General features: G+C 46.7%; 1 protein-coding gene across 2 annotated transcripts in view; it reads right to left on the bottom strand.

Annotated features, from left to right (window-relative positions):
- The window catches only part of SYTL2 (synaptotagmin like 2), a 64482-nt gene extending 61502 nt beyond the window's left edge, over positions 1–2980 (bottom strand). Inside the window, exon 1 of one of the 2 annotated variants that reach the window (XM_055702906.1) lies at positions 2917–2980. The gene's annotated coding sequence lies outside the window, so the exon portion shown is untranslated. Of the gene's footprint in view, positions 1–2440; positions 2744–2916 lie in introns of those variants that run through there. The other variant, XM_055702905.1, reaches the window with a different exon arrangement.
- Positions 2981–12136: the final 9156 nt, after the last annotated feature.

The raw sequence follows: 12136 nt of genomic DNA, 5'->3' as shown, positions 1-12136 counted from the left end.
TTACCATCTAGATAAGAAGCTATAAAGTAAGAAGAGGAGAGAAGTATTCTTTTCCTCCCCCTCACACATCATATCTCTTCCCCACTGCTCTCAATGCAATAAACAGAGTCAAGTTACATATAGCAAGGAAACCTCATACCATGAAGTAAGAATCTAGTACAGCCAGTTGCTGTACCCAGGTGTATTGGAATGACTCTCTACCACAAGAATGAAGCATGAATAAGTCTGCTAACATCAGTTGTCACTCACTTTATGCCCAAATAAGCTAAAGAACAGAGTACAGGCATTGGAAGACCAAACTAACAAGCCTTCTTAAATTGACTTATGAGCAACCCAAATAAGCTGACTTTAAATGCAACAGATGATGGACTTTAAGCACCAGAAGGTTACCTACTGCTTTAGCAGTTACCTGCTAGTCAGCCAACCAGAGTGAAGAACACTTTCTGTGCAGAGAGGAAAAAAAACCCACACAAAAAAACCTTTACTACGGCTCAAAAGAAGTCACTATCAAATAAAGACTGACTTCCACAGGACAGAACCATAACTTTTAATTAAAGAAAATAAAATTGAACTTTTTTTCCTACTGAGAGACTATGAATTACTTTTATGTTTCCTTGCAAATAATGTTTTATTAGAATTTTGTTTGAAGTCTGTTTTTTTCCTTTCTGTCATGAGCACAGGGAACACCACAAGGTAGAAAACAAGCAATTTGTTTGACTTCATCCCACTGTTTAAATACCTGGCTAAGCCTTTTTTCTAGATGCAACAGTTAAAGTCTCACCTTCTGTACAAGCATCAAAGTTTTTCTCCAAGTACTAAATTGGAGCAGTACTCCCACCTGGGAAACTGGCAAGTGTCTCCTGCAGAATAATGGGAGTTTACTCCAGAAAAATCTATCTGTCCATGGTCACTACCCAGTGCTTCAGAGAAAAAAAACATTCACCTTTCCATCATTCATTTTTGGTGACAATGGAGATTTTTTTTCACTATGGCATCTTTGTCAGCATCGGTAAACAAGAACACAAAGACCTGTTTCAGTGAATTTTAAAAGTCTGACAGTGAAACCGATAATGCATTATTATGGGCTGCAAGAGATGCTGGAAGGAAATTTCTTTAACATGAGACAGGTCCAATGACAGCTTCAGAAAATTCAAGAACATGCCTTACAGCCAAAGCACAGGCCTGCTGCAGCAGTAAGGTGGAAACGGACCAAGCGAGATGTTTACTATTTCCTTGCCTTAAAACTAGACACAATCACACTAAAATATGGTAACAGTGTACAAGTATTTTGTAACACTGTAACATTATTAGTAGTATTTTATGATGCAGTTATACATAAATAACACAGCTGCAAGTGGACAGGGACTTGCAATACGCTTGCCCAAATAGGGCACTGGAAAACCTGTGCATATAGTGAAATCTGCAAGACCAAAGGATGTAGCGTGTGCAAGAAAGTCATCAGGTGAAATCAAAATAAAACTGCAGAACAAAGAGGAGATATATCTAATGAAACCAGAATAACCCTGCAAAATGAATATGAAAGATGCCTAGCAAAATTACAACAAGTCTTACTCCCCGAAATAATATGAACTATGTAAAAGGCAAATGAGACCATCCCCTTTTTTCCAAGGAGGCAGCAAGGAACATAAAACTCCAACAATAAGCAAGGAAGGAGGGTAATTTATGAAAATCACAAAACTTACTTTAATTTCAGCTTCTCTTGCCAAAGAGTTCTCAAACACTTTACTTTGACTTCAGCAACTGAGACCATCAAGAACTGTAGCCATCAGTTCCATGGCATTATATATTCCTAGGTTTACTAACACTTACAGATGCAATTGTCAAGAACTGTTTGGGAAAGGTAGTGCTAATGACTGATGGTAATTAGGAACTAATGACTAGAAAGCTGTATATGAGTTTAGTAAAGTGTTTGATTCATCAGTTTTTTAAATACTCCATCACAGTGAGCTCCAATTCCCTGATATGTGTAAACACACATTTTGTTGCAACACTTTGCTTCTTTTATCAAAGAAAATCAAGTTTCTTTTCAGAGCACCCTGTCAAGCATGTTTTAAGTCCCCTTCCCTTACACGTTTGAGAAAGTTCAAAACTACTAGTCTTGCCTCTTGCCAGTCTGTCCCCAGATTTAAGCGACTTTTATTCTGCAACGGCAATCATGTAAACGGCTCCTGCTGACATAGGAAAAGCACAACCAAGTGCATTAGACTTTAGCAATTCTGCAATTTGTTCCTGAGACAGCATAGAAGATGCAATTCCTTTAGTGCTTTGAAATGAAAGTGCTGACTATTTACACAAAGGTCATTAACATCTCTCAACCGAGATCTAAGCGCCCTCCTTTGAATAAAAAGCGCCCTTTTATTAAAGCAGGCCTCTAGAGCGGCTGGGCGCGGGTAGGTTTGTACAGTTAGTCGGCTCTCACCGCCAGCCGGGAGCACCCCTCAGCAGCAGCGCGATGTCCCGGTGCACGGTCCCCCTCGCAGGGCAGGGGCTGCAGCTCTTCATACCCGCTCCCCGCCGTCGGTTGTAAGGAAAGTCGCTGACAGCGGCGCTTCCCCTCGGCCTGAACAAGTGGGGCTGGGCAGGGGAGCCACCTGCCAGCCCTCCCCCGTCCGCAGGCGAACGGGCCCTGCGAGCTTCCCGCAGCAGGAACACCGGAGCGGCTTGGAGCCAGGACTCCTCAGCTGCCAACAGACTCACCCTCACGCCGTTCCAGCACCGCAAGCACGGGTGGTTTATATTTTTGGCCTCTGAGTCACTCCATTAGCGAGGCACCCCCACCCCCCGAAACCCCTCAGGGCTGCCTCACCCCTCCCGCCGCCTCAGCGAGCCGGGGGCAGCACCCCGCCGCCGCCGCCACCTCAGCCCCTCCGCCCGGCCACAGGCAGCGCCGGTTACCTGCCGCCGGCCGGCAGCCGCTGCCCCGCGCCGCCTCCCCGCTTGTCTGAGGGGAAGGGAGGCGGCGGCGCGGGGAGAGGCAGCCCCTGCCCGCCGCCGCGGGGCCAATGGCGGCGGCGCGTCCCTCAGAGCGGGGCGGCTCCCCGCGGCCCGGGCCCGCCCCCCGCCGCCCCCGCGCGCCGGTTCGTGCCACCTGTGGCACCGGGAGGGTGCTCCGGGGCGGCGGGGCGGGTTTGCGCGGGAGCTGCTGAGGCAGAGGTAGGGGGGGGCAGGCTCGCTCCGCGGCGGGAGTGGCTGTTCCGCATCGGGTCCACGCAGGGAGTATCGGCTTGGCTTGGCTTGGCTTGGCTTGGCTAGCAGCCTTGGGGGGAAACGATCAGTATTTTACTTTACCTGGCGATAGGCAACCTGAGAGGCGTGAGCGTAACGCCCTGTTTGCAGTAAAGATACAGGCAGCGATAGCAGAGGTTTCAGTCGTCTGTTTGTCCGGGAAGCCGCTGTAAGTGCTTTTCTGTTTAATTAGTGGCACGGAATGCTCACGCCACCATTCATGGGATGTTTCAGCAGGACCTTCCCCTCGAAGCACCTCTGGCTCAGCAGCCAAGGCACCCAGGCGGTTTCTGAGGCTGGAGTCCCTCCGGGAGCAGGGTGACAGCACCGACCCGCTGGTGTGGTGGTTATTTTCCCGTTATGCGTGTTCCTCTCACAGCACTTGCTTTACATGTGAATCCATGTTGGGGGCAGCTGGAGGATCTCAGCCCCCGGACGGCCTGGGAGCAGGGCCTGCTGTGCTCCGCGGGCAGCCCGCCCGTTTGCTCTGGTCTCGCTCGCAGCTGCCTGGTTTTATGTGACTTTGCCCTTGTATCCCCAGCCTGAGTCCATTAGCTCCCCAGGGCTTAGACCGTCAGCTCTGGCTTCCTGCTGTCAGTTCTTACGTTTCACTCAAACTTGGATCCAGTGAAACAACTTCATGCTTTTTAAAGGAAATTTAGTATACATGGTGCTGGTATGAAGGTTTGGTAAATTACATGTCTTTTCAATTTCATGTATTTTATATGTGGCTTTTCCTTCCTGATGACAAAATTAGGGACTAGAGCATGCTTTATGCACCATCCAGTAAAGTTCTGAGTTAATAAGCCTTTAATAAGGCTTCTGTTCAGTTCACAAGGATCGAAGCGAATTAGAGACCTTGTGAAAGCCTAGACCTCAGTTTCTCCCTCCAATAATTTTCATTCAAGCATCTCTCATCCATATATCCTGCATATTCATCTTAATGCAACATACTAAGCCGTATCTATTCAAACCCACACAGAACTCCTGTTCACTGCAGAACAGGGAACGTTCAGTATGTTCCTTAGAAATGGGGCCCTTTTGGCACTCTTGCTACATGGAACTTATTTTCTGTGGTATTAAATATCTCTTTTTTTTCCTCTCTCACAGCAGTCCTGAAGAATAAAGAAGGCAGGGGTAAAACAGCCTTTTGGAGACCAGACACACTGTTATCAGCTGGCAGATGTGGGTACACCTGGCCCTTGCTTGATGGAGCCAGAACTGATGGGCCTGGTGTACCCACTGCCGAAACCAATACCCTCTTTGATCAAGGACTTTGGACCCAAGCTTAGGGAAAAGCAGCTCCTTGCTGCTAGGAAGTTCCAGGTGCCAGGAGCCTCCAGCATGTGACAAGTGATGGCTGCAAAACTGAGTATGGGGTGTGTGCTGCGTCTGTTAAAATTACAGAATGGTCAGCGTTGAAAGAGACCTCTGGAGATCATCTAGTCCAACCACCTGCTAAAGCAGGTTGTGCAGCATTGTGTCCAGGCAAGTTCTGAATGTCTCTGGAGAAGGAGACCCCACAGCCTTTCTGGGCAGCCTGTGCCAGTGCTTTGTCACCCTCAGGGTAAAGAAGCTTTTCCTCATATTCAGATGGAACTTGTTGTGTTGCAGTTTGTGCCTGTTGCTGCTTGTCCTGTGTCTGGGCACCACTGAAAAGAGCCTGGCCCTGTCCTCCTGAAAACCATCCTTGAGATGTTTGTAGGCATTGCTGAGATCCCCCCTCAGCCATCTCTTCTCCAGGCTGAGCAGCCCCAGCTCCCTCAGCCTTCCCTCATCAGGGAGATGCTCCGGTCCCCTCACTATCTTAGTAGCCTCTTCTGGCCCCTCCCCAGTAGCTCCCTGTCTCTGTGGAACTGGGGAGCGCAGAACGGAACACAGTGAAATATGTATGTTCGCCTCTATTCACATTTAGTCTAGTGATTTGTTCTTGAGATGTATTCAAATGAAATCTGTGGAAATATGTATGCAAGGGCTGTCCCAGCTCAGACTGGTGGCCAGTTCATAGCTTGAGTGTTTGCAATAAAGGAGAAACTGAAAATACCTGAACAACCTGCATGGTAAAGACCCTCAGACGGAATCCTCAGTAACTTCAGATGGGAAAAGTCTACAACCAGTATACAGCCTGTCCCCACAGTGGCTCTGCACTGGTGTAGTAGATCTGAAGAATCTGGGTGTTTTTTGTAAGGATTGAGCAGGTGTTTTTCATGTGAATTGAGCCTGAACACTAAAGGTGACACCAAGAGAACAAAAACTAGTAATGAAAGGATGGGCCCTATGAACCCTCCGCTTTGTGTTCTCCGTACATTGCCACAGAGCTGTTAAGTTCTCAGCACAATCAAAAGATATAAGCATGTTTTTGATTGCAATGCAACACAAAGTGTTATGACATCTTCAGGAAACAAAAAACCCTGCAGATATCTTTATGTAGAGGTATTCCTGTCAGATGCAGAAAGTGGATCAGTTTTCTCCCTTCACCCCCTCATTCAACATGTCATTCTCCCTAGCCCCTATCCAAAGGAAAGAGGAAGTCATCCCATCTTCTCCCATTAACGGAAAAATAAATGCACGCTTCAGTTACAGAGCGGCAGGTATTAGGTTGAAAAGATAGTAACTTTCAGCAAAGCAAATCCACTGGATGCTGCTTTCCTTGCCCCAGCTTCATCCAGACAAAATCTCAGTCTCCTCTGAACACTCGGCTGCTCTCTGATGTGAATTAACATGAATCACAGCTAACTCAGATGCTGCTGATTCCAGTGCTGTAGTGATATTTCCCTGGCTGGTGGCTTTGACTGCATCGCTCCTTGCTTTGCATCCTTCGTTTCGTTCCTGGGTCCCAAGGTTTGATTTTTTTTTTTTGTTGTTTGGTTTTTTCTCCCTTTAAAACCTTCTGCACTGTTAGGTTACATGATACAAGACTCTTTTCCACACACACGAAGGAAGGCAGAGGAACAACAATGGGTGGAGGAGCCCAAGAAATACCCTGCCTGGCAGTTCCCAAGGCCATCACAGGAGCTATCAGCCCATCAAAGATCTCCACAGACAGGAAGGAGCATGGAGGCACAAGGGCAGGTGGGGGAGCCCAAGTAACCCCTTCAGAGACACAGCCCCTCCCCAGTCTGTCCCTGGGTGCCTCAGTACCTCACTGCCTGGGGGGGGGGGCGGGGAACGGACATGATGTAGGATGCAAGCAAAGAGGATTTTCAGATTGCACAAGACCTACTATGGGATATTCAGGGCATGAGTCAAAGGTGTGGAAAAAAGAGGGATAAAGGTGGTTTGGAGAGGAACAAGCATGGGAAAACACAGATAAGGGGAGAAAAGGGGCCAGTCACATCTAAACAGGACTGGTCAGTGTACTTGTCTGCCCATGTCCTGCACCTGCTGAGCATTGTCCTGTCTTTTATTAAATGCCATTTCTACCTTTTTTTTAAATTATTTTGGAAGAGGGGGATGAGTAGCTTTCTATTCTGCGTGCTGCTGTGTGTAGGGGGGGTACTACTTCTGACCTCCTTTCTGAGTCATGTCACATGGGAGAGGCAAATCCTCTGTCATCTTACCAACAGAAGACATTTCTTTACAACTTTAAAAACTAAGTCTTCAAAAATATTTTTTTTAATTATTAAAAAATATTTTAAAATGTAACAAGAAAATGTACACTGAAGGTGTAAACTGTGAAAGGAAACTGTGTAGGTAAATTAGCTGTATATGCTGCTGTCTGTGGTAAGAAAGAGATTGTCTTGATAACAATGATCATGAAAGAGATGGCTTTAACAAGCAAATGTGCACAAATAGGGCCTGATCATTTTCCTGCTCTTTTGCTCCAAGACAAACCAAACTTAAGTCCTGCTGCCGCTGACCAGGGCAACTTTATATTTGCACTATTATGCAGCTTTGCTAGCGATTGCCCTCAAATGCCCAGTTAAGGAAAAGACATGAAGCCCTCACCTGCTGTTTGATGAGTACTAGGAAGTGAGAAGGATTCTATGAATAGCTGCCGCTTTCCTCAAAGACTGATCAAGATAGTTTCTGCTTTGCAATTGATGAGAAATACTGTCTCATGTTAAATTAGATAGTCCTTTGTCAATAAACTCTTGATACTAGGTGCTTTCTGGTCCTTTCCATACGTAGTTTTAGGCTGTGACAATTGTTCTGTATGTGCACGTATCTGTAAAAAGAATAACTTGCTATTTTAAACTTGATCAGAACACAGAGCCCAAACAAGTTGCATTTAATAGTGATGTACAAAAAATGGGTCTGGCACTTTGCATGGAAACTTCCAATCTCACCATGGCTTTACCCTCTCTTATCAGATTTCCAAAGTTAAAAATAAAACAAAACATGGAAGAAAAAAAAAGTTTAGAGAAACATGAGAACTTCTCTTCCAATTGTCAAGTCAGTGGGACAGCTCAGTAGGAAACTCAGCATTAGGGATGGAGTCAGAATAGGACCCAGCTCTCTGGAGTGAGCTTTTCTTTCAGCAGCACTTTCTGCAACCCATCTTAGAAGGTCACTGAGAAGGAAACCGTGTTATCTGCATTGCTTCTTTTTGGTGCAACCTGTGTTTTCTGGGTTTCTTTCCCTCAGGGTGCAAGTCTGAGAATTTTGGAAAAAAGTGCCCCAAAAGAGTGAAGGTTTCTCCTGCCATCCTAGAGGTTGTTCACAAAAGGTTTAGATTAATTTCTCTAGTTACTTAATTAAGCAACCCCTCAAATGGCCCTTTTGTCAATATTGATATTTATTGAAAGCAGCAGGATTTGCCGGCTCAAAACTAGCTCTAACAATACTGTGTTGTCTTACATTCTTTATTGTGATGGACATTTTGTCAGTGGAATGTAGGGCTTCTAGAGTTATATGCTCTGTTTCTGCCTTACTCCTAGATCCCATACCTTTCAGAGCCCTTCCCAGGTCCTATGTATACCTCCTCAGACTCTCAATGAGCTTTCTATATGGCTCAGGAGAAGCACGTGAGAGAAGAACACCTTCTTGGGCCATCCTTCCTTCAATATAACTAGAGCTGTTTGTTTCTCCACCAGGAACAGCCCATCACTTTCACTCCATCTCAGGCTTTGCAGAAGAGCAGGTTTTAATAAGAGCAGAATAGGACTTCCAATGCTTACCAGAGGATTCAAACATCTCTTGGATATTTTGCAACAAAAGGAACAGGGATTTTCCTTCCCTTCTCAAATTTTCCCCAGGGTCTTCTTGGGCAAGCCCCCACTGAGGGTTAGGTCACATAAAAAACAGAGTTGGAAGTCCCAGAAGTGGTCCAAGGCTGCACTTCCAGAGGAAGGCTTGCCAAGAGACCCTGGGCCCCAGAGAAGCACCCCTAGGTTCTGTTCAACACGCAATGCTTTTTTCTTCTCTGCTGATTGCACTGGCTCTAGTGGTAACATAGCCAGCCAATTCTTCGTGGCCTAGCTGCTATTTCCCTGCCTGTGTAGTCTTCCTATTCCTCACTTTCCTGTGGAAAATGCTTTTTGAGTATTTATTACTTGCTCTGAAGGCTTTGCAGGTCTGTTCAGTTGTCCTTCAGGACCTGAGCTGCTGCCTGCTGCACAGTAGGATGCTTGTCTTCCTGCAGTCAGTGGAGGGCTGAAGTGACAGAGGAAAATACATCAATGACCATGAAATCCCTGGTCAGAACAGTCATGCCTTACCTGGCTTCCCAAGCAGAGCAACACTTGAAAGCCTTCCCTGGGTTCAGTCTCATACCCAGGCTGAGGTTCAGGACAGGGCACCAGAGAGAAGAGGCAACACAGGACAGCAGAAGGTGGTGACTTCTTGCCTCAGTCAAGGAGACAATGTAAAAGAGGAGGGGCAATTTTAACCCACATGTCCTCAGAGGACTTGTACCCAGGTCTGTCAGCTGGGACATGTGGCCATATACATTGAAATTCTTTATGAAGAAGGAGGCCCATCATAGCCACCACAGCCTTGATGATGGCCTGGCTGAGCTGCAGATAGGGAAGGCAGAAGTTTGCTCCAACTGAATCTCACTGAACTCAGCATCCCCCAGACACAAGCTGCCGCTTTCCAAAAATAATTATTTCATAGAATCATAGACTAGTTTGGGTTGGAAGGGACCTTAAAGATCACCTAGTCCCAAGCCCCTGCCATGGGCAGGGACCTTCCACCAGCCCAGGCTGCTCCCAGCCCTGTCCAGCCTGGCCTTGAGCCCTGCCAGGGATGGGGCACCCACAGCTGCTCTGGGCAGCCTGGGCCAGCACCTTGCCACCCCCACAGTAAAGAATTTCTTTGTAATATCCAATCTAAATCTCCCCTCTTTCATCTTAAAGCCATTCCCCCTTGTCCTATCACTGCATGCCCTTGTAAAAATCTCCCTCCGGCTTCCTTGTAGGTGCCTTTAGGTGCTGGAAGTTGCTATAACATCTATAACGTCCTAGAGTCTTCTGTTCTCCAGGCTGAACAACCCCAGCTTTCTCAGCGTTATTCCTCTGGAGGAAATGGGCTTGCTGTTTTGTACCCACAGCCCTTCTGACTGAAAGGCCGCTGGGATTCAGCTGGTTGTCATCAGGAATTCTCCAGGCCCAGTTCCTGAGAAAGGAGGGAAGGTGGAATCCGCACACACAGCATTTCCATGCTCTTTAGCACCACCTTCCAGCTCCAGACGCTTTCATAGACAAGCTGCTTCCTCCCAAAGCTCTTTTGACCTGCCATCATAAAGCAGAAAGGCAGGTGAGCTCCAGCATCACAGCTGCTGCTGAAGGGCCAACAGAAGCAGCAACTCTCCACCACTTCTTCAGAGTCCAGACAGTCTACGACCACATAGCAGAACAAAGTTTAAATCTTGTCACAAAACTTATCTTCTGCCATTTGAGGGAAGGAACCTTTTTCCCAGTCTTGGAACTCAAGATTTATACCTTTTGATCACCTTTCCAGAACTGTATCAAAAAAAGCTGGGGAAAAAGGTCCTATGTAAAGTATGTACCAGTGAGAATATCTTGGTTTACCACCCAGATCTGTCTCAAATGGCAGTCCCATGCTCATCAGCATTAAGTTCTGGATTCAGGGGCAGATGTGAGATCTTTTACAATGCCTTCCTTCAAGTGTTCAGCTATTTCTCTTCCCCATCTTCTCTTCCTCATTCCCTTTAGGTAACTCCTGTATGTTGCAGCACTCTCCAGACTATCAAGCTGCAACAAGGTCTTTCACCACCTCATATCAGCATACTCTTCATACAGTCCCTCTGCTGCCTTCTCCTTGTCTCACCTGATCCAGGGCATGTGTTCTCGCTCCTCTTGCTTTTTCCTCTCCTCTTGTTCCTCGGCTGTTCTCTCTTCATTGGCTCTCAACCACTTAACCAGCCACAGCTGCACCTTGTCTACATCAGCCAACCCACCGCCCCTGAAGCCAGCCCACAGCTGTATATTATCAATGCTACTTAACCCAGCTTCATTCCTCTACACTTCTCACCCCCCTTTTTTAAATGTTTTTAACAATCATTACAACCTTTTTACAAATATTTTTCATACAGTCCTCTAACTCCTCTAGAAATCCCCCCCCCTTTTTTTTTTTAACATTTCATACCTCATGTTTTAAACAACCATCACACACTTTTTACAAATAAACTTTTCATACGGTTCGGACAACTTGTCCCTGAACTCATACTCATATTCCTTCTTTACTTTTATCTTGGGCTTTTCATCTTCTGCAGGTTGATCACCTTTCTTCTTATCTGCTTTCTTAGCATCTGGGATTTTGATTTCTTCAGAAGGGGATTCTGATGAACTTAGAGTGCCTTGTCCTTTTGCCTCTTGGATCATACTGGACAGTAACCCGAGTGAGCTTTCAGCAGCTGCAGGTCTAGAATATAGCACTAACATCATTCTGTGTCCTGAAAAAATTCTTAACCTCTTTGGGGTCGCCCATTTCTTCTTCAGCTGGAGACACCTTCAATGAGCACATAAACACCAGCAAGAATACCACCAGGCCGAGCAGCAGCAGCAATGGCAGGAGCTGCTCCCAGCAATGCGCTGCTCCCATGCCTTCCCCTGACACAGCCATCACCACTGTCTAGCCAGATCCATTCTGGACCCGCCGCTGCTGCAGGCTGCTGCCACGTCTGGCTGGGTACTCCACCACTATCACCCGTTACCCTCAGTCCCTTAAATCCACAGCAGTCAGGCTTCCTTCTCTTTAATCCCAGTGGCTCACCTTTACTGGTGCCTGATCCAGATCCCCAGGCTCTTCCAACCTATCTCAATGTGATCTGGATCGCAGGCTATCCCCACCTGTCTCCGCTACTTTGGGCACCATCATCACTGTTCAAAGCTTCAAACACCTCCCAGCACAGCCATCACCGCTCATTACACCCAGTCTCATAATCTGAAGGGGCTCACATGGGGCACCAATTGTCACAGCACTCTCCAGACTATCAAGCTGCAACAAGGTCTTTAACCACCTCATACCAGCATACTCTTCATACAGTCCCTCTGCTGCCTTCTCTTCTCCTCACCTCACCCAGGGCACGCTCTCTCTTCATTGGCTCTCAACCAGTTAATTTAACCAGCCACAGCTGCACCTTGTCTACACCAGCCAAACCGCCGCCCCTGAAGCCAACCCACAGTTGTATATTATCAATGCTAATTAACCCAGCTTCATTCCTCTACGCCTTTATACATATATTTTCTTTGTATGTTATATATATTGCATACATCATAAATATTGGTTCCTGATGACCATTAAAGGACAAATGTCTCACTCATTTTCAAGGGCAAGAAGGATCCAGGGAACTATCCAGAGCAGTCAGCCTAAACTCAGGCTTCAGGAAGATTATGAAGCAGATCTTCCTAGCACCCATGTTCAAGGTTGTTAACAGAGGGGCAAAGAAGAGCTGAAAGCACTGCCTGATCCGGGCAATGCTGTT

The sequence above is a fragment of the Falco cherrug genome, chromosome 2, assembly GCF_023634085.1.
Source record: "Falco cherrug isolate bFalChe1 chromosome 2, bFalChe1.pri, whole genome shotgun sequence".
In the NCBI taxonomy this organism is placed as follows: Eukaryota; Metazoa; Chordata; class Aves; order Falconiformes; family Falconidae; genus Falco; species Falco cherrug.
This window is presented reverse-complemented; position numbering and strand designations above follow the sequence as displayed.